Here is a 22,618-nt window from a genome sequence, read left to right as displayed (position 1 = left end):
TCCTTCCTGCTAGCCTTCAACCTGGACTCTACACTTCAAACAAACTTCATAAATGTGACTTCAGCGCCCAACGTGGGGCTCGAACCCACGACCCTGAGATTAAGAGTCTCATGCTCTACCGACTGAGCTAGCCGGGCTTCAGATGCTAGTAAATACGAACAATAATCGAAAAGTGTCTGTAATGTCAGGTTTAATCAGTGTTTCAGAGAAACCAGTTTTCCGTCTGGACTCCTCTGGACACCACCCAGACAGGTGAATGACAACATGTGACTAAACTTGTGATTTTCTAGTTTTTCGTAATTGTAGATGCTCACAAATTGGCTATTTCGGAGGTGTCCATTTTTTAGGAGTTGGTGCAGTTGGAAGCCAACTACCTGGTGATGATGTCACCTACTCTCGTCCACTTGGCATTATGAGACAATTGGAGCGCATCTCAAGTTCAGCTTGAGTACGTCAAAATCTGTGTAGACCTGGCGGTTATCAGGATGCTATGCTCCTCAAGCTAGCCTATAGCTAGCTAGTGGAAAATGTCCCACTATCTATGTCTCTACATACCTGTCTAGATGGTTTTGTATAAGATTAAGGGGGAATAGAAACTAAATGATTGAATGAATTGAATCATGATCAATAACCTGCTGCACAGTTTCTGTAGTGTAGTGGTTATTCGGTTCATCGCAAATGCAAAAGGTGTCTGGTCTGAGTCTAACAGGCTGGACCTCTGGATCAGGACTGACGAGTGAACAGAACATCCACAGTTTTATCTTAGAAAAACTTCATCAATTAAAGCTTTTTTAGCAGGCCAACGGCAACTGGTGTGTGGAGGAGTCATTTTTATCCTATTGACCTTTGTTCACTTGTATCAGTCATGTATGTCCATTGTACCAAATAGCTGGTCTCTCCATTGGGGAATCGAACACCAGGCACAGATACTGCCCACTATACTAACATTGTCATAATTACGAATTATTTAATCTAACCCTGGAACGTCATCGGTCATGTGATGTCATTGATGATGTCACCAGTCTCACACCGAGTAAAATCCATCTCAGTGACCAGAACAGCAGTGGAGGGGATTCCTTCCTGCTAGCCTTCAACCTGGACTCTACACTTCAAACAAACTTCATAAATGTGACTTCAGCGCCCAACGTGGGGCTCGAACCCACGACCCTGAGATTAAGAGTCTCATGCTCTACCGACTGAGCTAGCCGGGCTTCAGATGCTAGTAAATACGAACAATAATCGAAAAGTGTCTGTAATGTCAGGTTTAATCAGTGTTTCAGAGAAACCAGTTTTCCGTCTGGACTCCTCTGGACACCACCCAGACAGGTGAATGACAACATGTGACTAAACTTGTGATTTTCTAGTTTTTCGTAATTGTAGATGCTCACAAATTGGCTATTTCGGAGGTGTCCATTTTTTAGGAGTTGGTGCAGTTGGAAGCCAACTACCTGGTGATGATGTCACCTACTCTCGTCCACTTGGCATTATGAGACAATTGGAGCGCATCTCAAGTTCAGCTTGAGTACGTCAAAATCTGTGTAGACCTGGCGGTTATCAGGATGCTATGCTCCTCAAGCTAGCCTATAGCTAGCTAGTGGAAAATGTCCCACTATCTATGTCTCTACATACCTGTCTAGATGGTTTTGTATAAGATTAAGGGGGAATAGAAACTAAATGATTGAATGAATTGAATCATGATCAATAACCTGCTGCACAGTTTCTGTAGTGTAGTGGTTATTCGGTTCATCGCAAATGCAAAAGGTGTCTGGTCTGAGTCTAACAGGCTGGACCTCTGGATCAGGACTGACGAGTGAACAGAACATCCACAGTTTTATCTTAGAAAAACTTCATCAATTAAAGCTTTTTTAGCAGGCCAACGGCAACTGGTGTGTGGAGGAGTCATTTTTATCCTATTGACCTTTGTTCACTTGTATCAGTCATGTATGTCCATTGTACCAAATAGCTGGTCTCTCCATTGGGGAATCGAACACCAGGCACAGATACTGCCCACTATACTAACATTGTCATAATTACGAATTATTTAATCTAACCCTGGAATGTCATCAGTCATGTGATGTCATTGATGATGTCACCAGTCTCACACCGAGTAAAATCCATCTCAGTGACCAGAACAGCAGTGGAGGGGATTCCTTCCTACTAGCCTTCAACCTGGACTCTACACTTCAAACAAACTTCATAAATGTGACTTCAGCGCCCAACGTGGGGCTGAGGATGCTATGCTCCTCAAGCTAGCCTATAGCTAGCTAGTGGAAAATGTCCCACTATCTATGTCTCTACATACCTGTCTAGATGGTTTTGTATAAGATTAAGGGGGAATAGAAACTAAATGATTGAATGAATTGAATCATGATCAATAACCTGCTGGACAGTTTCTGTAGTGTAGTGGTTATTCGGTTCATCGCAAATGCAAAAGGTGTCTGGTCTGAGTCTAACAGGCTGGACCTCTGGATCAGGACTGACGAGTGAACAGAACATCCACAGTTTTATCTTAGAAAAACTTCATCAATTAAAGCTTTTTTAGCAGGCCAACGGCAACTGGTGTGTGGAGGAGTCATTTTTATCCTATTGACCTTTGTTCACTTGTATCAGTCATGTATGTCCATTGTACCAAATAGCTGGTCTCTCCATTGGGGAATCGAACACCAGGCACAGATACTGCCCACTATACTAACATTGTCATAATTACAAATTATTTAATCTAACCCTGGAATGTCATCGGTCATGTGATGTCATTGATGATGTCACCAGTCTCACACCGAGTAAAATCCATCTCAGTGACCAGAACAGCAGTGGAGGGGATTCCTTCCTGCTAGCCTTCAACCTGGACTCTACACTTCAAACAAACTTCATAAATGTGACTTCAGCGCCCAACGTGGGGCTCGAACCCACGACCCTGAGATTAAGAGTCTCATGCTCTACCGACTGAGCTAGCCGGGCTTCAGATGCTAGTAAATACGAACAATAATCGAAAAGTGTCTGTAATGTCAGGTTTAATCAGTGTTTCAGAGAAACCAGTTTTCCGTCTGGACTCCTCTGGACACCACCCAGACAGGTGAATGACAACATGTGACTAAACTTGTGATTTTCTAGTTTTTCGTAATTGTAGATGCTCACAAATTGGCTATTTCGGAGGTGTCCATTTTTTAGGAGTTGGTGCAGTTGGAAGCCAACTACCTGGTGATGATGTCACCTACTCTCGTCCACTTGGCATTATGAGACAATTGGAGCGCATCTCAAGTTCAGCTTGAGTACGTCAAAATCTGTGTAGACCTGGCGGTTATCAGGATGCTATGCTCCTCAAGCTAGCCTATAGCTAGCTAGTGGAAAATGTCCCACTATCTATGTCTCTACATACCTGTCTAGATGGTTTTGTATAAGATTAAGGGGGAATAGAAACTAAATGATTGAATGAATTGAATCATGATCAATAACCTGCTGCACAGTTTCTGTAGTGTAGTGGTTATTCGGTTCATCGCAAATGCAAAAGGTGTCTGGTCTGAGTCTAACAGGCTGGACCTCTGGATCAGGACTGACGAGTGAACAGAACATCCACAGTTTTATCTTAGAAAAACTTCATCAATTAAAGCTTTTTTAGCAGGCCAACGGCAACTGGTGTGTGGAGGAGTCATTTTTATCCTATTGACCTTTGTTCACTTGTATCAGTCATGTATGTCCATTGTACCAAATAGCTGGTCTCTCCATTGGGGAATCGAACACCAGGCACAGATACTGCCCACTATACTAACATTGTCATAATTACGAATTATTTAATCTAACCCTGGAATGTCATCAGTCATGTGATGTCATTGATGATGTCACCAGTCTCACACCGAGTAAAATCCATCTCAGTGACCAGAACAGCAGTGGAGGGGATTCCTTCCTGCTAGCCTTCAACCTGGACTCTACACTTCAAACAAACTTCATAAATGTGACTTCAGCGCCCAACGTGGGGCTGAGGATGCTATGCTCCTCAAGCTAGCCTATAGCTAGCTAGTGGAAAATGTCCCACTATCTATGTCTCTACATACCTGTCTAGATGGTTTTGTATAAGATTAAGGGGGAATAGAAACTAAATGATTGAATGAATTGAATCATGATCAATAACCTGCTGGACAGTTTCTGTAGTGTAGTGGTTATTCGGTTCATCGCAAATGCAAAAGGTGTCTGGTCTGAGTCTAACAGGCTGGACCTCTGGATCAGGACTGACGAGTGAACAGAACATCCACAGTTTTATCTTAGAAAAACTTCATCAATTAAAGCTTTTTTAGCAGGCCAACGGCAACTGGTGTGTGGAGGAGTCATTTTTATCCTATTGACCTTTGTTCACTTGTATCAGTCATGTATGTCCATTGTACCAAATAGCTGGTCTCTCCATTGGGGAATCGAACACCAGGCACAGATACTGCCCACTATACTAACATTGTCATAATTACAAATTATTTAATCTAACCCTGGAATGTCATCGGTCATGTGATGTCATTGATGATGTCACCAGTCTCACACCGAGTAAAATCCATCTCAGTGACCAGAACAGCAGTGGAGGGGATTCCTTCCTGCTAGCCTTCAACCTGGACTCTACACTTCAAACAAACTTCATAAATGTGACTTCAGCGCCCAACGTGGGGCTCGAACCCACGACCCTGAGATTAAGAGTCTCATGCTCTACCGACTGAGCTAGCCGGGCTTCAGATGCTAGTAAATACGAACAATAATCGAAAAGTGTCTGTAATGTCAGGTTTAATCAGTGTTTCAGAGAAACCAGTTTTCCGTCTGGACTCCTCTGGACACCACCCAGACAGGTGAATGACAACATGTGACTAAACTTGTGATTTTCTAGTTTTTCGTAATTGTAGATGCTCACAAATTGGCTATTTCGGAGGTGTCCATTTTTTAGGAGTTGGTGCAGTTGGAAGCCAACTACCTGGTGATGATGTCACCTACTCTCGTCCACTTGGCATTATGAGACAATTGGAGCGCATCTCAAGTTCAGCTTGAGTACGTCAAAATCTGTGTAGACCTGGCGGTTATCAGGATGCTATGCTCCTCAAGCTAGCCTATAGCTAGCTAGTGGAAAATGTCCCACTATCTATGTCTCTACATACCTGTCTAGATGGTTTTGTATAAGATTAAGGGGGAATAGAAACTAAATGATTGAATGAATTGAATCATGATCAATAACCTGCTGCACAGTTTCTGTAGTGTAGTGGTTATTCGGTTCATCGCAAATGCAAAAGGTGTCTGGTCTGAGTCTAACAGGCTGGACCTCTGGATCAGGACTGACGAGTGAACAGAACATCCACAGTTTTATCTTAGAAAAACTTCATCAATTAAAGCTTTTTTAGCAGGCCAACGGCAACTGGTGTGTGGAGGAGTCATTTTTATCCTATTGACCTTCGTTCACTTGTATCAGTCATGTATGTCCATTGTACCAAATAGCTGGTCTCTCCATTGGGGAATCGAACACCAGGCACAGATACTGCCCACTATACTAACATTGTCATAATTACGAATTATTTAATCTAACCCTGGAACGTCATCGGTCATGTGATGTCATTGATGATGTCACCAGTCTCACACCGAGTAAAATCCATCTCAGTGACCAGAACAGCAGTGGAGGGGATTCCTTCCTGCTAGCCTTCAACCTGGACTCTACACTTCAAACAAACTTCATAAATGTGACTTCAGCGCCCAACGTGGGGCTCGAACCCACGACCCTGAGATTAAGAGTCTCATGCTCTACCGACTGAGCTAGCCGGGCTTCAGATGCTAGTAAATACGAACAATAATCGAAAAGTGTCTGTAATGTCAGGTTTAATCAGTGTTTCAGAGAAACCAGTTTTCCGTCTGGACTCCTCTGGACACCACCCAGACAGGTGAATGACAACATGTGACTAAACTTGTGATTTTCTAGTTTTTCGTAATTGTAGATGCTCACAAATTGGCTATTTCGGAGGTGTCCATTTTTTAGGAGTTGGTGCAGTTGGAAGCCAACTACCTGGTGATGATGTCACCTACTCTCGTCCACTTGGCATTATGAGACAATTGGAGCGCATCTCAAGTTCAGCTTGAGTACGTCAAAATCTGTGTAGACCTGGCGGTTATCAGGATGCTATGCTCCTCAAGCTAGCCTATAGCTAGCTAGTGGAAAATGTCCCACTATCTATGTCTCTACATACCTGTCTAGATGGTTTTGTATAAGATTAAGGGGGAATAGAAACTAAATGATTGAATGAATTGAATCATGATCAATAACCTGCTGCACAGTTTCTGTAGTGTAGTGGTTATTCGGTTCATCGCAAATGCAAAAGGTGTCTGGTCTGAGTCTAACAGGCTGGACCTCTGGATCAGGACTGACGAGTGAACAGAACATCCACAGTTTTATCTTAGAAAAACTTCATCAATTAAAGCTTTTTTAGCAGGCCAACGGCAACTGGTGTGTGGAGGAGTCATTTTTATCCTATTGACCTTTGTTCACTTGTATCAGTCATGTATGTCCATTGTACCAAATAGCTGGTCTCTCCATTGGGGAATCGAACACCAGGCACAGATACTGCCCACTATACTAACATTGTCATAATTACGAATTATTTAATCTAACCCTGGAATGTCATCAGTCATGTGATGTCATTGATGATGTCACCAGTCTCACACCGAGTAAAATCCATCTCAGTGACCAGAACAGCAGTGGAGGGGATTCCTTCCTGCTAGCCTTCAACCTGGACTCTACACTTCAAACAAACTTCATAAATGTGACTTCAGCGCCCAACGTGGGGCTCGAACCCACGACCCTGAGATTAAGAGTCTCATGCTCTACCGACTGAGCTAGCCGGGCTTCAGATGCTAGTAAATACGAACAATAATCGAAAAGTGTCTGTAATGTCAGGTTTAATCAGTGTTTCAGAGAAACCAGTTTTCCGTCTGGACTCCTCTGGACACCACCCAGACAGGTGAATGACAACATGTGACTAAACTTGTGATTTTCTAGTTTTTCGTAATTGTAGATGCTCACAAATTGGCTATTTCGGAGGTGTCCATTTTTTAGGAGTTGGTGCAGTTGGAAGCCAACTACCTGGTGATGATGTCACCTACTCTCGTCCACTTGGCATTATGAGACAATTGGAGCGCATCTCAAGTTCAGCTTGAGTACGTCAAAATCTGTGTAGACCTGGCGGTTATCAGGATGCTATGCTCCTCAAGCTAGCCTATAGCTAGCTAGTGGAAAATGTCCCACTATCTATGTCTCTACATACCTGTCTAGATGGTTTTGTATAAGATTAAGGGGGAATAGAAACTAAATGATTGAATGAATTGAATCATGATCAATAACCTGCTGCACAGTTTCTGTAGTGTAGTGGTTATTCGGTTCATCGCAAATGCAAAAGGTGTCTGGTCTGAGTCTAACAGGCTGGACCTCTGGATCAGGACTGACGAGTGAACAGAACATCCACAGTTTTATCTTAGAAAAACTTCATCAATTAAAGCTTTTTTAGCAGGCCAACGGCAACTGGTGTGTGGAGGAGTCATTTTTATCCTATTGACCTTTGTTCACTTGTATCAGTCATGTATGTCCATTGTACCAAATAGCTGGTCTCTCCATTGGGGAATCGAACACCAGGCACAGATACTGCCCACTATACTAACATTGTCATAATTACGAATTATTTAATCTAACCCTGGAATGTCATCAGTCATGTGATGTCATTGATGATGTCACCAGTCTCACACCGAGTAAAATCCATCTCAGTGACCAGAACAGCAGTGGAGGGGATTCCTTCCTGCTAGCCTTCAACCTGGACTCTACACTTCAAACAAACTTCATAAATGTGACTTCAGCGCCCAACGTGGGGCTGAGGATGCTATGCTCCTCAAGCTAGCCTATAGCTAGCTAGTGGAAAATGTCCCACTATCTATGTCTCTACATACCTGTCTAGATGGTTTTGTATAAGATTAAGGGGGAATAGAAACTAAATGATTGAATGAATTGAATCATGATCAATAACCTGCTGGACAGTTTCTGTAGTGTAGTGGTTATTCGGTTCATCGCAAATGCAAAAGGTGTCTGGTCTGAGTCTAACAGGCTGGACCTCTGGATCAGGACTGACGAGTGAACAGAACATCCACAGTTTTATCTTAGAAAAACTTCATCAATTAAAGCTTTTTTAGCAGGCCAACGGCAACTGGTATGTGGAGGAGTCATTTTTATCCTATTGACCTTTGTTCACTTGTATCAGTCATGTATGTCCATTGTACCAAATAGCTGGTCTCTCCATTGGGGAATCGAACACCAGGCACAGATACTGCCCACTATACTAACATTGTCATAATTACAAATTATTTAATCTAACCCTGGAATGTCATCGGTCATGTGATGTCATTGATGATGTCACCAGTCTCACACCGAGTAAAATCCATCTCAGTGACCAGAACAGCAGTGGAGGGGATTCCTTCCTGCTAGCCTTCAACCTGGACTCTACACTTCAAACAAACTTCATAAATGTGACTTCAGCGCCCAACGTGGGGCTCGAACCCACGACCCTGAGATTAAGAGTCTCATGCTCTACCGACTGAGCTAGCCGGGCTTCAGATGCTAGTAAATACGAACAATAATCGAAAAGTGTCTGTAATGTCAGGTTTAATCAGTGTTTCAGAGAAACCAGTTTTCCGTCTGGACTCCTCAGGACACCACCCAGACAGGTGAATGACAACATGTGACTAAACTTGTGATTTTCTAGTTTTTCGTAATTGTAGATGCTCACAAATTGGCTATTTCGGAGGTGTCCATTTTTTAGGAGTTGGTGCAGTTGGAAGCCAACTACCTGGTGATGATGTCACCTACTCTCGTCCACTTGGCATTATGAGACAATTGGAGCGCATCTCAAGTTCAGCTTGAGTACGTCAAAATCTGTGTAGACCTGGCGGTTATCAGGATGCTATGCTCCTCAAGCTAGCCTATAGCTAGCTAGTGGAAAATGTCCCACTATCTATGTCTCTACATACCTGTCTAGATGGTTTTGTATAAGATTAAGGGGGAATAGAAACTAAATGATTGAATGAATTGAATCATGATCAATAACCTGCTGCACAGTTTCTGTAGTGTAGTGGTTATTCGGTTCATCGCAAATGCAAAAGGTGTCTGGTCTGAGTCTAACAGGCTGGACCTCTGGATCAGGACTGACGAGTGAACAGAACATCCACAGTTTTATCTTAGAAAAACTTCATCAATTAAAGCTTTTTTAGCAGGCCAACGGCAACTGGTGTGTGGAGGAGTCATTTTTATCCTATTGACCTTTGTTCACTTGTATCAGTCATGTATGTCCATTGTACCAAATAGCTGGTCTCTCCATTGGGGAATCGAACACCAGGCACAGATACTGCCCACTATACTAACATTGTCATAATTACGAATTATTTAATCTAACCCTGGAACGTCATCGGTCATGTGATGTCATTGATGATGTCACCAGTCTCACACCGAGTAAAATCCATCTCAGTGACCAGAACAGCAGTGGAGGGGATTCCTTCCTGCTAGCCTTCAACCTGGACTCTACACTTCAAACAAACTTCATAAATGTGACTTCAGCGCCCAACGTGGGGCTCGAACCCACGACCCTGAGATTAAGAGTCTCATGCTCTACCGACTGAGCTAGCCGGGCTTCAGATGCTAGTAAATACGAACAATAATCGAAAAGTGTCTGTAATGTCAGGTTTAATCAGTGTTTCAGAGAAACCAGTTTTCCGTCTGGACTCCTCTGGACACCAGCCAGACAGGTGAATGACAACATGTGACTAAACTTGTGATTTTCTAGTTTTTCGTAATTGTAGATGCTCACAAATTGGCTATTTCGGAGGTGTCCATTTTTTAGGAGTTGGTGCAGTTGGAAGCCAACTACCTGGTGATGATGTCACCTACTCTCGTCCACTTGGCATTATGAGACAATTGGAGCGCATCTCAAGTTCAGCTTGAGTACGTAAAAATCTGTGTAGACCTGGCGGTTATCAGGATGCTATGCTCCTCAAGCTAGCCTATAGCTAGCTAGTGGAAAATGTCCCACTATCTATGTCTCTACATACCTGTCTAGATGGTTTTGTATAAGATTAAGGGGGAATAGAAACTAAATGATTGAATGAATTGAATCATGATCAATAACCTGCTGCACAGTTTCTGTAGTGTAGTGGTTATTCGGTTCATCGCAAATGCAAAAGGTGTCTGGTCTGAGTCTAACAGGCTGGACCTCTGGATCAGGACTGACGAGTGAACAGAACATCCACAGTTTTATCTTAGAAAAACTTGATCAATTAAAGCTTTTTTAGCAGGCCAACGGCAACTGGTGTGTGGAGGAGTCATTTTCATCCTATTGACCTTTGTTCACTTGTATCAGTCATGTATGTCCATTGTACCAAATAGCTGGTCTCTCCATTGGGGAATCGAACCCCAGGCACAGATACTGCCCACTATACTAACATTGTCATAATTACGAATTATTTAATCTAACCCTGGAATGTCATCGGTCATGTGATGTCATTGATGATGTCACCAGTCTCACACCGAGTAAAATCCATCTCAGTGACCAGAACAGCAGTGGAGGTGATTCCTTTCTGCTAGCCTTCAACCTGGACTCTACACTTCAAACAAACTTCATAAATGTGACTTCAGCGCCCAACGTGGGGCTCTAACCCACGACCCTGAGATTAAGAGTCTCATGCTCTACCGACTGAGCTAGCCGGGCTTCAGATGCTAGTAAATACGAACAATAATCGAAAAGTGTTTGTAATGTCAGGTTTAATCAATGTTTCAGAGAAACCAGTTTTCCGTCTGGACTCCTCTGGACACCACCCAGACAGGTGAATGACAACATGTGACTAAATTTGTGATTTTCTAATTTTTCGTAATTGTAGATGCTCACAAATTGGCTATTTCGGAGGTGTCCATTTTTTAGGAGTTGGTGCAGTTGGAAGCCAACTACCTGGTGATGATGTCACCTACTCTCGTCCACTTGGCATTATGAGACAATTGGAGCGCATCTCAAGTTCAGCTTGAGTACGTCAAAATCTGTGTAGACCTGGCGGTTATCAGGATGCTATGCTCCTCAAGCTAGCCTATAGCTAGCTAGTGGAAAATGTCCCACTATCTATGTCTCTACATACCTGTCTAGATGGTTTTGTATAAGATTAAGGGGGAATAGAAACTAAATGATTGAATGAATTGAATCATGATCAATAACCTGCTGCACAGTTTCTGTAGTGTAGTGGTTATTCGGTTCATCGCAAATGCAAAAGGTGTCTGGTCTGAGTCTAACAGGCTGGACCTCTGGATCAGGACTGACGAGTGAACAGAACATCCACAGTTTTATCTTAGAAAAACTTCATCAATTAAAGCTTTTTTAGCAGGCCAACGGCAACTGGTGTGTGGAGGAGTCATTTTTATCCTATTGACCTTCGTTCACTTGTATCAGTCATGTATGTCCATTGTACCAAATAGCTGGTCTCTCCATTGGGGAATCGAACACCAGGCACAGATACTGCCCACTATACTAACATTGTCATAATTACGAATTATTTAATCTAACCCTGGAACGTCATCGGTCATGTGATGTCATTGATGATGTCACCAGTCTCACACCGAGTAAAATCCATCTCAGTGACCAGAACAGCAGTGGAGGGGATTCCTTCCTGCTAGCCTTCAACCTGGACTCTACACTTCAAACAAACTTCATAAATGTGACTTCAGCGCCCAACGTGGGGCTCGAACCCACGACCCTGAGATTAAGAGTCTCATGCTCTACCGACTGAGCTAGCCGGGCTTCAGATGCTAGTAAATACGAACAATAATCGAAAAGTGTCTGTAATGTCAGGTTTAATCAGTGTTTCAGAGAAACCAGTTTTCCGTCTGGACTCCTCAGGACACCACCCAGACAGGTGAATGACAACATGTGACTAAACTTGTGATTTTCTAGTTTTTCGTAATTGTAGATGCTCACAAATTGGCTATTTCGGAGGTGTCCATTTTTTAGGAGTTGGTGCAGTTGGAAGCCAACTACCTGGTGATGATGTCACCTACTCTCGTCCACTTGGCATTATGAGACAATTGGAGCGCATCTCAAGTTCAGCTTGAGTACGTCAAAATCTGTGTAGACCTGGCGGTTATCAGGATGCTATGCTCCTCAAGCTAGCCTATAGCTAGCTAGTGGAAAATGTCCCACTATCTATGTCTCTACATACCTGTCTAGATGGTTTTGTATAAGATTAAGGGGGAATAGAAACTAAATGATTGAATGAATTGAATCATGATCAATAACCTGCTGCACAGTTTCTGTAGTGTAGTGGTTATTCGGTTCATCGCAAATGCAAAAGGTGTCTGGTCTGAGTCTAACAGGCTGGACCTCTGGATCAGGACTGACGAGTGAACAGAACATCCACAGTTTTATCTTAGAAAAACTTCATCAATTAAAGCTTTTTTAGCAGGCCAACGGCAACTGGTGTGTGGAGGAGTCATTTTCATCCTATTGACCTTTGTTCACTTGTATCAGTCATGTATGTCCATTGTACCAAATAGCTGGTCTCTCCATTGGGGAATCGAACACCAGGCACAGATACTGCCCACTATACTAACATTGTCATAATTACGAATTATTTAATCTAACCCTGGAATGTCATCGGTCATGTGATGTCATTGATGATGTCACCAGTCTCACACCGAGTAAAATCCATCTCAGTGACCAGAACAGCAGTGGAGGTGATTCCTTTCTGCTAGCCTTCAACCTGGACTCTACACTTCAAACAAACTTCATCAATGTGACTTCAGCGCCCAACGTGGGGCTCTAACCCACGACCCTGAGATTAAGAGTCTCATGCTCTACCGACTGAGCTAGCCGGGCTTCAGATGCTAGTAAATACGAACAATAATCGAAAAGTGTTTGTAATGTCAGGTTTAATCAATGTTTCAGAGAAACCAGTTTTCCGTCTGGACTCCTCTGGACACCACCCAGACAGGTGAATGACAACATGTGACTAAATTTGTGATTTTCTAATTTTTCGTAATTGTAGATGCTCACAAATTGGCTATTTCGGAGGTGTCCATTTTTTAGGAGTTGGTGCAGTTGGAAGCCAACTACCTGGTGATGATGTCACCTACTCTCGTCCACTTGGCATTATGAGACAATTGGAGCGCATCTCAAGTTCAGCTTGAGTACGTCAAAATCTGTGTAGACCTGGCGGTTATCAGGATGCTATGCTCCTCAAGCTAGCCTATAGCTAGCTAGTGGAAAATGTCCCACTATCTATGTCTCTACATACCTGTCTAGATGGTTTTGTATAAGATTAAGGGGGAATAGAAACTAAATGATTGAATGAATTGAATCATGATCAATAACCTGCTGCACAGTTTCTGTAGTGTAGTGGTTATTCGGTTCATCGCAAATGCAAAAGGTGTCTGGTCTGAGTCTAACAGGCTGGACCTCTGGATCAGGACTGACGAGTGAACAGAACATCCACAGTTTTATCTTAGAAAAACTTCATCAATTAAAGCTTTTTTAGCAGGCCAACGGCAACTGGTGTGTGGAGGAGTCATTTTTATCCTATTGACCTTCGTTCACTTGTATCAGTCATGTATGTCCATTGTACCAAATAGCTGGTCTCTCCATTGGGGAATCGAACACCAGGCACAGATACTGCCCACTATACTAACATTGTCATAATTACGAATTATTTAATCTAACCCTGGAACGTCATCAGTCATGTGATGTCATTGATGATGTCACCAGTCTCACACCGAGTAAAATCCATCTCAGTGACCAGAACAGCAGTGGAGGGGATTCCTTCCTGCTAGCCTTCAACCTGGACTCTACACTTCAAACAAACTTCATAAATGTGACTTCAGCGCCCAACGTGGGGCTCGAACCCACGACCCTGAGATTAAGAGTCTCATGCTCTACCGACTGAGCTAGCCGGGCTTCAGATGCTAGTAAATACGAACAATAATCGAAAAGTGTCTGTAATGTCAGGTTTAATCAGTGTTTCAGAGAAACCAGTTTTCCGTCTGGACTCCTCTGGACACCACCCAGACAGGTGAATGACAACATGTGACTAAACTTGTGATTTTCTAGTTTTTCGTAATTGTAGATGCTCACAAATTGGCTATTTCGGAGGTGTCCATTTTTTAGGAGTTGGTGCAGTTGGAAGCCAACTACCTGGTGATGATGTCACCTACTCTCGTCCACTTGGCATTATGAGACAATTGGAGCGCATCTCAAGTTCAGCTTGAGTACGTCAAAATCTGTGTAGACCTGGCGGTTATCAGGATGCTATGCTCCTCAAGCTAGCCTATAGCTAGCTAGTGGAAAATGTCCCACTATCTATGTCTCTACATACCTGTCTAGATGGTTTTGTATAAGATTAAGGGGGAATAGAAACTAAATGATTGAATGAATTGAATCATGATCAATAACCTGCTGCACAGTTTCTGTAGTGTAGTGGTTATTCGGTTCATCGCAAATGCAAAAGGTGTCTGGTCTGAGTCTAACAGGCTGGACCTCTGGATCAGGACTGACGAGTGAACAGAACATCCACAGTTTTATCTTAGAAAAACTTCATCAATTAAAGCTTTTTTAGCAGGCCAACGGCAACTGGTGTGTGGAGGAGTCATTTTTATCCTATTGACCTTTGTTCACTTGTATCAGTCATGTATGTCCATTGTACCAAATAGCTGGTCTCTCCATTGGGGAATCGAACACCAGGCACAGATACTGCCCACTATACTAACATTGTCATAATTACGAATTATTTAATCTAACCCTGGAATGTCATCAGTCATGTGATGTCATTGATGATGTCACCAGTCTCACACCGAGTAAAATCCATCTCAGTGACCAGAACAGCAGTGGAGGGGATTCCTTCCTGCTAGCCTTCAACCTGGACTCTACACTTCAAACAAACTTCATAAATGTGACTTCAGCGCCCAACGTGGGGCTGAGGATGCTATGCTCCTCAAGCTAGCCTATAGCTAGCTAGTGGAAAATGTCCCACTATCTATGTCTCTACATACCTGTCTAGATGGTTTTGTATAAGATTAAGGGGGAATAGAAACTAAATGATTGAATGAATTGAATCATGATCAATAACCTGCTGGACAGTTTCTGTAGTGTAGTGGTTATTCGGTTCATCGCAAATGCAAAAGGTGTCTGGTCTGAGTCTAACAGGCTGGACCTCTGGATCAGGACTGACGAGTGAACAGAACATCCACAGTTTTATCTTAGAAAAACTTCATCAATTAAAGCTTTTTTAGCAGGCCAACGGCAACTGGTATGTGGAGGAGTCATTTTTATCCTATTGACCTTTGTTCACTTGTATCAGTCATGTATGTCCATTGTACCAAATAGCTGGTCTCTCCATTGGGGAATCGAACACCAGGCACAGATACTGCCCACTATACTAACATTGTCATAATTACAAATTATTTAATCTAACCCTGGAATGTCATCGGTCATGTGATGTCATTGATGATGTCACCAGTCTCACACCGAGTAAAATCCATCTCAGTGACCAGAACAGCAGTGGAGGGGATTCCTTCCTGCTAGCCTTCAACCTGGACTCTACACTTCAAACAAACTTCATAAATGTGACTTCAGCGCCCAACGTGGGGCTCGAACCCACGACCCTGAGATTAAGAGTCTCATGCTCTACCGACTGAGCTAGCCGGGCTTCAGATGCTAGTAAATACGAACAATAATCGAAAAGTGTCTGTAATGTCAGGTTTAATCAGTGTTTCAGAGAAACCAGTTTTCCGTCTGGACTCCTCAGGACACCACCCAGACAGGTGAATGACAACATGTGACTAAACTTGTGATTTTCTAGTTTTTCGTAATTGTAGATGCTCACAAATTGGCTATTTCGGAGGTGTCCATTTTTTAGGAGTTGGTGCAGTTGGAAGCCAACTACCTGGTGATGATGTCACCTACTCTCGTCCACTTGGCATTATGAGACAATTGGAGCGCATCTCAAGTTCAGCTTGAGTACGTCAAAATCTGTGTAGACCTGGCGGTTATCAGGATGCTATGCTCCTCAAGCTAGCCTATAGCTAGCTAGTGGAAAATGTCCCACTATCTATGTCTCTACATACCTGTCTAGATGGTTTTGTATAAGATTAAGGGGGAATAGAAACTAAATGATTGAATGAATTGAATCATGATCAATAACCTGCTGCACAGTTTCTGTAGTGTAGTGGTTATTCGGTTCATCGCAAATGCAAAAGGTGTCTGGTCTGAGTCTAACAGGCTGGACCTCTGGATCAGGACTGACGAGTGAACAGAACATCCACAGTTTTATCTTAGAAAAACTTCATCAATTAAAGCTTTTTTAGCAGGCCAACGGCAACTGGTGTGTGGAGGAGTCATTTTTATCCTATTGACCTTTGTTCACTTGTATCAGTCATGTATGTCCATTGTACCAAATAGCTGGTCTCTCCATTGGGGAATCGAACACCAGGCACAGATACTGCCCACTATACTAACATTGTCATAATTACGAATTATTTAATCTAACCCTGGAACGTCATCGGTCATGTGATGTCATTGATGATGTCACCAGTCTCACACCGAGTAAAATCCATCTCAGTGACCAGAACAGCAGTGGAGGGGATTCCTTCCTGCTAGCCTTCAACCTGGACTCTACACTTCAAACAAACTTCATAAATGTGACTTCAGCGCCCAACGTGGGGCTCGAACCCACGACCCTGAGATTAAGAGTCTCATGCTCTACCGACTGAGCTAGCCGGGCTTCAGATGCTAGTAAATACGAACAATAATCGAAAAGTGTCTGTAATGTCAGGTTTAATCAGTGTTTCAGAGAAACCAGTTTTCCGTCTGGACTCCTCTGGACACCAGCCAGACAGGTGAATGACAACATGTGACTAAACTTGTGATTTTCTAGTTTTTCGTAATTGTAGATGCTCACAAATTGGCTATTTCGGAGGTGTCCATTTTTTAGGAGTTGGTGCAGTTGGAAGCCAACTACCTGGTGATGATGTCACCTACTCTCGTCCACTTGGCATTATGAGACAATTGGAGCGCATCTCAAGTTCAGCTTGAGTACGTAAAAATCTGTGTAGACCTGGCGGTTATCAGGATGCTATGCTCCTCAAGCTAGCCTATAGCTAGCTAGTGGAAAATGTCCCACTATCTATGTCTCTACATACCTGTCTAGATGGTTTTGTATAAGATTAAGGGGGAATAGAAACTAAATGATTGAATGAATTGAATCATGATCAATAACCTGCTGCACAGTTTCTGTAGTGTAGTGGTTATTCGGTTCATCGCAAATGCAAAAGGTGTCTGGTCTGAGTCTAACAGGCTGGACCTCTGGATCAGGACTGACGAGTGAACAGAACATCCACAGTTTTATCTTAGAAAAACTTGATCAATTAAAGCTTTTTTAGCAGGCCAACGGCAACTGGTGTGTGGAGGAGTCATTTTCATCCTATTGACCTTTGTTCACTTGTATCAGTCATGTATGTCCATTGTACCAAATAGCTGGTCTCTCCATTGGGGAATCGAACCCCAGGCACAGATACTGCCCACTATACTAACATTGTCATAATTACGAATTATTTAATCTAACCCTGGAATGTCATCGGTCATGTGATGTCATTGATGATGTCACCAGTCTCACACCGAGTAAAATCCATCTCAGTGACCAGAACAGCAGTGGAGGTGATTCCTTTCTGCTAGCCTTCAACCTGGACTCTACACTTCAAACAAACTTCATAAATGTGACTTCAGCGCCCAACGTGGGGCTCTAACCCACGACCCTGAGATTAAGAGTCTCATGCTCTACCGACTGAGCTAGCCGGGCTTCAGATGCTAGTAAATACGAACAATAATCGAAAAGTGTTTGTAATGTCAGGTTTAATCAATGTTTCAGAGAAACCAGTTTTCCGTCTGGACTCCTCTGGACACCACCCAGACAGGTGAATGACAACATGTGACTAAATTTGTGATTTTCTAATTTTTCGTAATTGTAGATGCTCACAAATTGGCTATTTCGGAGGTGTCCATTTTTTAGGAGTTGGTGCAGTTGGAAGCCAACTACCTGGTGATGATGTCACCTACTCTCGTCCACTTGGCATTATGAGACAATTGGAGCGCATCTCAAGTTCAGCTTGAGTACGTCAAAATCTGTGTAGACCTGGCGGTTATCAGGATGCTATGCTCCTCAAGCTAGCCTATAGCTAGCTAGTGGAAAATGTCCCACTATCTATGTCTCTACATACCTGTCTAGATGGTTTTGTATAAGATTAAGGGGGAATAGAAACTAAATGATTGAATGAATTGAATCATGATCAATAACCTGCTGCACAGTTTCTGTAGTGTAGTGGTTATTCGGTTCATCGCAAATGCAAAAGGTGTCTGGTCTGAGTCTAACAGGCTGGACCTCTGGATCAGGACTGACGAGTGAACAGAACATCCACAGTTTTATCTTAGAAAAACTTCATCAATTAAAGCTTTTTTAGCAGGCCAACGGCAACTGGTGTGTGGAGGAGTCATTTTTATCCTATTGACCTTCGTTCACTTGTATCAGTCATGTATGTCCATTGTACCAAATAGCTGGTCTCTCCATTGGGGAATCGAACACCAGGCACAGATACTGCCCACTATACTAACATTGTCATAATTACGAATTATTTAATCTAACCCTGGAACGTCATCGGTCATGTGATGTCATTGATGATGTCACCAGTCTCACACCGAGTAAAATCCATCTCAGTGACCAGAACAGCAGTGGAGGGGATTCCTTCCTGCTAGCCTTCAACCTGGACTCTACACTTCAAACAAACTTCATAAATGTGACTTCAGCGCCCAACGTGGGGCTCGAACCCACGACCCTGAGATTAAGAGTCTCATGCTCTACCGACTGAGCTAGCCGGGCTTCAGATGCTAGTAAATACGAACAATAATCGAAAAGTGTCTGTAATGTCAGGTTTAATCAGTGTTTCAGAGAAACCAGTTTTCCGTCTGGACTCCTCAGGACACCACCCAGACAGGTGAATGACAACATGTGACTAAACTTGTGATTTTCTAGTTTTTCGTAATTGTAGATGCTCACAAATTGGCTATTTCGGAGGTGTCCATTTTTTAGGAGTTGGTGCAGTTGGAAGCCAACTACCTGGTGATGATGTCACCTACTCTCGTCCACTTGGCATTATGAGACAATTGGAGCGCATCTCAAGTTCAGCTTGAGTACGTCAAAATCTGTGTAGACCTGGCGGTTATCAGGATGCTATGCTCCTCAAGCTAGCCTATAGCTAGCTAGTGGAAAATGTCCCACTATCTATGTCTCTACATACCTGTCTAGATGGTTTTGTATAAGATTAAGGGGGAATAGAAACTAAATGATTGAATGAATTGAATCATGATCAATAACCTGCTGCACAGTTTCTGTAGTGTAGTGGTTATTCGGTTCATCGCAAATGCAAAAGGTGTCTGGTCTGAGTCTAACAGGCTGGACCTCTGGATCAGGACTGACGAGTGAACAGAACATCCACAGTTTTATCTTAGAAAAACTTCATCAATTAAAGCTTTTTTAGCAGGCCAACGGCAACTGGTGTGTGGAGGAGTCATTTTCATCCTATTGACCTTTGTTCACTTGTATCAGTCATGTATGTCCATTGTACCAAATAGCTGGTCTCTCCATTGGGGAATCGAACACCAGGCACAGATACTGCCCACTATACTAACATTGTCATAATTACGAATTATTTAATCTAACCCTGGAATGTCATCGGTCATGTGATGTCATTGATGATGTCACCAGTCTCACACCGAGTAAAATCCATCTCAGTGACCAGAACAGCAGTGGAGGTGATTCCTTTCTGCTAGCCTTCAACCTGGACTCTACACTTCAAACAAACTTCATCAATGTGACTTCAGCGCCCAACGTGGGGCTCTAACCCACGACCCTGAGATTAAGAGTCTCATGCTCTACCGACTGAGCTAGCCGGGCTTCAGATGCTAGTAAATACGAACAATAATCGAAAAGTGTTTGTAATGTCAGGTTTAATCAATGTTTCAGAGAAACCAGTTTTCCGTCTGGACTCCTCTGGACACCACCCAGACAGGTGAATGACAACATGTGACTAAATTTGTGATTTTCTAATTTTTCGTAATTGTAGATGCTCACAAATTGGCTATTTCGGAGGTGTCCATTTTTTAGGAGTTGGTGCAGTTGGAAGCCAACTACCTGGTGATGATGTCACCTACTCTCGTCCACTTGGCATTATGAGACAATTGGAGCGCATCTCAAGTTCAGCTTGAGTACGTCAAAATCTGTGTAGACCTGGCGGTTATCAGGATGCTATGCTCCTCAAGCTAGCCTATAGCTAGCTAGTGGAAAATGTCCCACTATCTATGTCTCTACATACCTGTCTAGATGGTTTTGTATAAGATTAAGGGGGAATAGAAACTAAATGATTGAATGAATTGAATCATGATCAATAACCTGCTGCACAGTTTCTGTAGTGTAGTGGTTATTCGGTTCATCGCAAATGCAAAAGGTGTCTGGTCTGAGTCTAACAGGCTGGACCTCTGGATCAGGACTGACGAGTGAACAGAACATCCACAGTTTTATCTTAGAAAAACTTCATCAATTAAAGCTTTTTTAGCAGGCCAACGGCAACTGGTGTGTGGAGGAGTCATTTTTATCCTATTGACCTTCGTTCACTTGTATCAGTCATGTATGTCCATTGTACCAAATAGCTGGTCTCTCCATTGGGGAATCGAACACCAGGCACAGATACTGCCCACTATACTAACATTGTCATAATTACGAATTATTTAATCTAACCCTGGAACGTCATCGGTCATGTGATGTCATTGATGATGTCACCAGTCTCACACCGAGTAAAATCCATCTCAGTGACCAGAACAGCAGTGGAGGTGATTCCTTTCTGCTAGCCTTCAACCTGGACTCTACACTTCAAACAAACTTCATAAATGTGACTTCAGCGCCCAACGTGGGGCTCGAACCCACGACCCTGAGATTAAGAGTCTCATGCTCTACCGACTGAGCTAGCCGGGCTTCAGATGCTAGTAAATACGAACAATAATCGAAAAGTGTCTGTAATGTCAGGTTTAATCAGTGTTTCAGAGAAACCAGTTTTCCGTCTGGACTCCTCTGGACACCACCCAGACAGGTGAATGACAACATGTGACTAAACTTGTGATTTTCTAGTTTTTCGTAATTGTAGATGCTCACAAATTGGCTATTTCGGAGGTGTCCATTTTTTAGGAGTTGGTGCAGTTGGAAGCCAACTACCTGGTGATGATGTCACCTACTCTCGTCCACTTGGCATTATGAGACAATTGGAGCGCATCTCAAGTTCAGCTTGAGTACGTCAAAATCTGTGTAGACCTGGCGGTTATCAGGATGCTATGCTCCTCAAGCTAGCCTATAGCTAGCTAGTGGAAAATGTCCCACTATCTATGTCTCTACATACCTGTCTAGATGGTTTTGTATAAGATTAAGGGGGAATAGAAACTAAATGATTGAATGAATTGAATCATGATCAATAACCTGCTGCACAGTTTCTGTAGTGTAGTGGTTATTCGGTTCATCGCAAATGCAAAAGGTGTCTGGTCTGAGTCTAACAGGCTGGACCTCTGGATCAGGACTGACGAGTGAACAGAACATCCACAGTTTTATCTTAGAAAAACTTCATCAATTAAAGCTTTTTTAGCAGGCCAACGGCAACTGGTGTGTGGAGGAGTCATTTTTATCCTATTGACCTTTGTTCACTTGTATCAGTCATGTATGTCCATTGTACCAAATAGCTGGTCTCTCCATTGGGGAATCGAACACCAGGCACAGATACTGCCCACTATACTAACATTGTCATAATTACGAATTATTTAATCTAACCCTGGAATGTCATCAGTCATGTGATGTCATTGATGATGTCACCAGTCTCACACCGAGTAAAATCCATCTCAGTGACCAGAACAGCAGTGGAGGGGATTCCTTCCTGCTAGCCTTCAACCTGGACTCTACACTTCAAACAAACTTCATCAATGTGACTTCAGCGCCCAACGTGGGGCTGAGGATGCTATGCTCCTCAAGCTAGCCTATAGCTAGCTAGTGGAAAATGTCCCACTATCTATGTCTCTACATACCTGTCTAGATGGTTTTGTATAAGATTAAGGGGGAATAGAAACTAAATGATTGAATGAATTGAATCATGATCAATAACCTGCTGCACAGTTTCTGTAGTGTAGTGGTTATTCGGTTCATCGCAAATGCAAAAGGTGTCTGGTCTGAGTCTAACAGGCTGGACCTCTGGATCAGGACTGACGAGTGAACAGAACATCCACAGTTTTATCTTAGAAAAACTTCATCAATTAAAGCTTTTTTAGCAGGCCAACCGCAACTGGTGTGTGGAGGAGTCATTTTTATCCTATTGACCTTTGTTCACTTGTATCAGTCATGTATGTCCATTGTACCAAATAGCTGGTCTCTCCATTGGGGAATCGAACACCAGGCACAGATACTGCCCACTATACTAACATTGTCATAATTACGAATTATTTAATCTAACCCTGGAATGTCATCGGTC

At 42.9% G+C, this 22,618-nt stretch overlaps 18 non-coding genes across 18 annotated transcripts; all 18 read right to left on the bottom strand.

Annotated features, from left to right (window-relative positions):
* Positions 1 to 64: 64 nt before the first annotated feature.
* On the bottom strand, positions 65 to 137 carry trnak-cuu (transfer RNA lysine (anticodon CUU)). The gene has a single exon. It is a non-coding gene; the product is annotated as a tRNA-Lys (tRNA).
* Positions 138 to 1,138: 1,001 nt separating this feature from the next.
* trnak-cuu (transfer RNA lysine (anticodon CUU)) lies at positions 1,139 to 1,211 on the bottom strand. The gene has a single exon. It is a non-coding gene; the product is annotated as a tRNA-Lys (tRNA).
* A 1,674-nt stretch (positions 1,212 to 2,885) lies between these two features.
* trnak-cuu (transfer RNA lysine (anticodon CUU)) lies at positions 2,886 to 2,958 on the bottom strand. The gene has a single exon. It is a non-coding gene; the product is annotated as a tRNA-Lys (tRNA).
* A 1,674-nt stretch (positions 2,959 to 4,632) lies between these two features.
* Positions 4,633 to 4,705, bottom strand: trnak-cuu (transfer RNA lysine (anticodon CUU)). Its single transcript has one exon. It is a non-coding gene; the product is annotated as a tRNA-Lys (tRNA).
* A 1,001-nt stretch (positions 4,706 to 5,706) lies between these two features.
* trnak-cuu (transfer RNA lysine (anticodon CUU)) lies at positions 5,707 to 5,779 on the bottom strand. Its single transcript has one exon. It is a non-coding gene; the product is annotated as a tRNA-Lys (tRNA).
* Positions 5,780 to 6,780: 1,001 nt separating this feature from the next.
* Positions 6,781 to 6,853, bottom strand: trnak-cuu (transfer RNA lysine (anticodon CUU)). The gene has a single exon. It is a non-coding gene; the product is annotated as a tRNA-Lys (tRNA).
* A 1,674-nt stretch (positions 6,854 to 8,527) lies between these two features.
* Positions 8,528 to 8,600, bottom strand: trnak-cuu (transfer RNA lysine (anticodon CUU)). Its single transcript has one exon. It is a non-coding gene; the product is annotated as a tRNA-Lys (tRNA).
* Positions 8,601 to 9,601: 1,001 nt separating this feature from the next.
* On the bottom strand, positions 9,602 to 9,674 carry trnak-cuu (transfer RNA lysine (anticodon CUU)). The gene has a single exon. It is a non-coding gene; the product is annotated as a tRNA-Lys (tRNA).
* Positions 9,675 to 10,675: 1,001 nt separating this feature from the next.
* Positions 10,676 to 10,748, bottom strand: trnak-cuu (transfer RNA lysine (anticodon CUU)). Its single transcript has one exon. It is a non-coding gene; the product is annotated as a tRNA-Lys (tRNA).
* A 1,001-nt stretch (positions 10,749 to 11,749) lies between these two features.
* Positions 11,750 to 11,822, bottom strand: trnak-cuu (transfer RNA lysine (anticodon CUU)). Its single transcript has one exon. It is a non-coding gene; the product is annotated as a tRNA-Lys (tRNA).
* Positions 11,823 to 12,823: 1,001 nt separating this feature from the next.
* trnak-cuu (transfer RNA lysine (anticodon CUU)) lies at positions 12,824 to 12,896 on the bottom strand. The gene has a single exon. It is a non-coding gene; the product is annotated as a tRNA-Lys (tRNA).
* Positions 12,897 to 13,897: 1,001 nt separating this feature from the next.
* On the bottom strand, positions 13,898 to 13,970 carry trnak-cuu (transfer RNA lysine (anticodon CUU)). Its single transcript has one exon. It is a non-coding gene; the product is annotated as a tRNA-Lys (tRNA).
* Positions 13,971 to 15,644: 1,674 nt separating this feature from the next.
* Positions 15,645 to 15,717, bottom strand: trnak-cuu (transfer RNA lysine (anticodon CUU)). The gene has a single exon. It is a non-coding gene; the product is annotated as a tRNA-Lys (tRNA).
* A 1,001-nt stretch (positions 15,718 to 16,718) lies between these two features.
* Positions 16,719 to 16,791, bottom strand: trnak-cuu (transfer RNA lysine (anticodon CUU)). The gene has a single exon. It is a non-coding gene; the product is annotated as a tRNA-Lys (tRNA).
* Positions 16,792 to 17,792: 1,001 nt separating this feature from the next.
* On the bottom strand, positions 17,793 to 17,865 carry trnak-cuu (transfer RNA lysine (anticodon CUU)). Its single transcript has one exon. It is a non-coding gene; the product is annotated as a tRNA-Lys (tRNA).
* Positions 17,866 to 18,866: 1,001 nt separating this feature from the next.
* Positions 18,867 to 18,939, bottom strand: trnak-cuu (transfer RNA lysine (anticodon CUU)). Its single transcript has one exon. It is a non-coding gene; the product is annotated as a tRNA-Lys (tRNA).
* A 1,001-nt stretch (positions 18,940 to 19,940) lies between these two features.
* On the bottom strand, positions 19,941 to 20,013 carry trnak-cuu (transfer RNA lysine (anticodon CUU)). The gene has a single exon. It is a non-coding gene; the product is annotated as a tRNA-Lys (tRNA).
* A 1,001-nt stretch (positions 20,014 to 21,014) lies between these two features.
* Positions 21,015 to 21,087, bottom strand: trnak-cuu (transfer RNA lysine (anticodon CUU)). The gene has a single exon. It is a non-coding gene; the product is annotated as a tRNA-Lys (tRNA).
* Positions 21,088 to 22,618: the final 1,531 nt, after the last annotated feature.

This window comes from Cololabis saira, chromosome 4, assembly GCF_033807715.1.
Source record: "Cololabis saira isolate AMF1-May2022 chromosome 4, fColSai1.1, whole genome shotgun sequence".
In the NCBI taxonomy this organism is placed as follows: domain Eukaryota; kingdom Metazoa; phylum Chordata; class Actinopteri; order Beloniformes; family Belonidae; genus Cololabis; species Cololabis saira.
The sequence above is the reverse complement of the archived record's forward strand: the minus strand, read 5'-3'. Positions and strand labels throughout refer to the sequence as shown.